Raw genomic sequence first — 3,703 nt, forward strand, 5'->3', positions numbered from 1 at the left:
TCTGTTTTCTTTTTAACTTTTACTTTACACTCTTCTTTTTCCCTTCTTACTTCCGTTTTTGTTTATACTAAAATTACTTAGAACATTACAATTTTTACCTATAGAATATGTAAAAATTTAGTCGTAAATGATGCCGTTTGTGGAAGAAAACTACATTTAATCCATCTAGCTATTAGGAACTAATCATGTTATGAAATACTTATTTTCGTGACGAAGTATTTGCTCAATATTGGGGTTATGTATAAAATATAATTTCAATCAACCCAAAAATATAAAACGTGAAGTTAATACCACATAACTGCTGTATTATTTACCAGTCAGCCGTTGATAGAAATAATAGAAAATATAACTGAAAGTAGAACGTTTATTACGCAAAGAAAAAACAATGAAGTATATCTTAACACAGTATTAGCTATTGTTATATCTATTTATACAATTTGTATAACAATCTTTACTAATGATATAAATCTTTATCGTATCTATATCGTTTGTTTATTTGTTTGTTACCTGTTATTTGCGCCCTAACGACTCAACCAATCTCCATGTTTGGTATAGATATATGTACTATATAGAATGGAAAAGGATAGAGGTTACTTTTTATCCCGGTCACGCAGATGAAGTCGCGAGATAAAGCTAGTAGCATATAAAATTCATTTCCATTTTTAATTTAAAAGGTAAACAATCAATGTATTTTTTAATTTTTTGTTTACTTAAACATTATTTTTTTATCTCTATAGCTGCATCAAACGGTGAGTTAACATTTAGTATATATATTACAAAAATACTTATTTGTTTGAAAATGGACATATCTTAATTCCCAAACAAGCATATTTTTTTATATGTGACTAGATAGAATACTAACAATTCACCCCCCCCCCCCTTCTCAATAAGTACGTATTTACAAAATAAAAGTTATGTCAATCAGTTACGAAATAGGTACCCATAGTACAAACCCTACTTAGTTTAGGATAAAATAGCGCTGTGTATGAGTTCATTATCATTTCATCCGTTTATTGTCCACTGCTGAACATATGCTCTTCCCTTAAACTACCATAAGGAACATAGCGTATTTACGCTTTTATAGCCATGATGGACCATAGACTGCTATTTGTTTTTTTATATCTAGATTTAAGTATAGATCTAAATGTAATACATACCTTATATGGTTAATAGTACTAGTATTGACAGTAATAGTATTGTAGCTATATTTTTTGCGCTTGTCTCCGTATAGTTATAAATTGTAAGTTTCTAACTATGCATATATCAAATTTTGTTTATTTCATTTATTTAAACGTTTTTTTTCCTTATAATTTCAGCAACGGCTGGTGAGTCAAAATCATCTCACTTTACATACAGTATATTTTTCATTATAGACGCAAATCATCGCCGTCAACATGTGTACATAACTTATATGTATAATATTTATATGTTCTAGGATGAAATATTTTGAATATAATGATTTTTGGATTGACAAATTTTACATCTCCATGGCAATGCATTATGTTATGACATTATTACAAATGTTTACACTATAACAATCATGATCCCACATGTTTGATGTAGTTTGAATTCACATTTACAACACAACATAAAATACATTTAATATTTTTACTTAATTCCATAGGAGGAGAAAGTTCCGGAGGCGAAGGTATGTAGGGGGTGTAATCTTATTTTTATATGAATCTAATCAAAGAAAGTTATTTTATTAATGGAAGGAATATATTTTGCTGCTTTGCCTCCTTAATACGGACCTAATCAAAGAAAATTAAGTTATTTTAATATAACGCTATAACTTGTATTGCTAAGAAAAATTAAAACGTATATCTTACAAAACACAACGAAGAAAGATCAAATAATTTGAAAAAGTTTAAAAATCTACGTATGTGAGACTTAAATATAATAAATATATTTTGCTGCGCAAAGTAAAAATAGCCTCTTCAATCGTGACAAAACATGCCGACGAAAGACACAATATAACAAAAATTATTGCACTTGAGTAAAGTTAAACTTAAGTAAAGTTTTATGATTACAAAATTCAGCATTTGACGTTTTTACAGTATTAAATATAGTGTTATATTTATAATGTGAAATTATAATAATTTAATATATACTTTGTTTCGCGCTAAACCGGTATTCCTTAAGAATAATGAGAACCTTTAGAACCTCTCGATAATTATCTAAATTATCAGCATAGGATTAAATATATATGATCCAAGCTATCTCACAACACAACAGCTAATATATTTAATATATTTTTTAATTCTGCAGAGGACGAAAATTCTGATGATGAAGGTAAGTGAAGAGATTTAAACTTCTTTAATATTGACTTAATAAGACTAAATAAAACAAATATTTTAATCGTGACAAAATACAAAGGTAAACGATTAAATAATTCTAAAAAGTTTATATTCAGAACCCGAAATTTGGAATCAATTAGAATACTTTTCTTCACAGCCAATATGATTTTGCTACGACAGAATGGGGGTCTAAAGTAAAAATAGCCTCTTCAATCGTGACAAAACATGCCGACGAAATACACAATATCACAAAAATTATTGCACTTGAGTTAAGTTAAACTTAAGTAAAGTTGTATGATTACAAAAGTTTAGCGTTTAACATTTTTACAGTAATAGTATTAAATATAGTGTTATATTTATAATGTGATATTATAATAATTTAATATACACTTTGTTTCGTGCTAAACCGGTATTCCTTAAGAATAATGAGAACCTTTAGAACCTCTCGATAATTATCTAAATTATCAGCATAGGATTAAATATATATGATCCAAGCTATCTCACAACACAACAGCTAATATATTTAATATATTTTTTAATTCTGCAGAGGACGAAAATTCTGATGATGAAGGTAAGTGAAGAGATTTAAACTTCTTTAATATTGACATAATCAAAGAAAATTATTTAATTTTAATATAATAATAATTTTTTGCTACGAAGAATGAAAACAAATTTTTAATCGTGACAAAATACAATGGCAAACGATTAAATAATTCTAAAAAGTTTAAATTCAGAACCCGAAATTTTGAATCAATTAGAATACTTTTCTTCACAGCCAATATGATTTTGCTACGAAAGAATGGGGGTCTAAAGTAAAAATAGCCTCTTCAATCGTGACAAAACATGCCGACGAAATACACAATATCACAAAAATTATTGCACTTGAGTTAAGTTAAACTTAAGTAAAGTTGTATGATTACAAAAGTTTAGCGTTTAACATTTTTACAGTAATAGTATTAAATATAGTGTTATATTTATAATGTGATATTATAATAATTTAATATACACTTTGTTTCGTGCTAAACCGGTATTCCTTAAGAATAATGAGAACCTTTAGAACCTCTCGATAATTAACTAAATTATCAGCATAGGATTAAATATATATGACCCAAGCTATCTCACAACACAACACCTAATATATTTAATATATTTTTTAATTCTGCAGAGGACGAAAATTCTGATGATGAAGGTAAGTGAAGAGATTTAAACTTCTTTAATATTGACATAATCAAAGAAAATTATTTAATTTTAATATAATAATAATTTTTTGCTACGAAGAATGAAAACAAATTTTTAATCGTGACAAAATACAATGGCAAACGATTAAATAATTCTAAAAAGTTTAAATTCAGAACCCGAAATTTTGAATCAATTAGAATACTTTTCTTCACAGCCAATATGATTTT

This window comes from Galleria mellonella, unplaced genomic scaffold (genome assembly GCF_026898425.1).
Source record: "Galleria mellonella isolate WM207_F2 unplaced genomic scaffold, CSIRO_AGI_GalMel_v1 utg64, whole genome shotgun sequence".
Classification (NCBI taxonomy): Eukaryota; Metazoa; Arthropoda; class Insecta; order Lepidoptera; family Pyralidae; genus Galleria; species Galleria mellonella.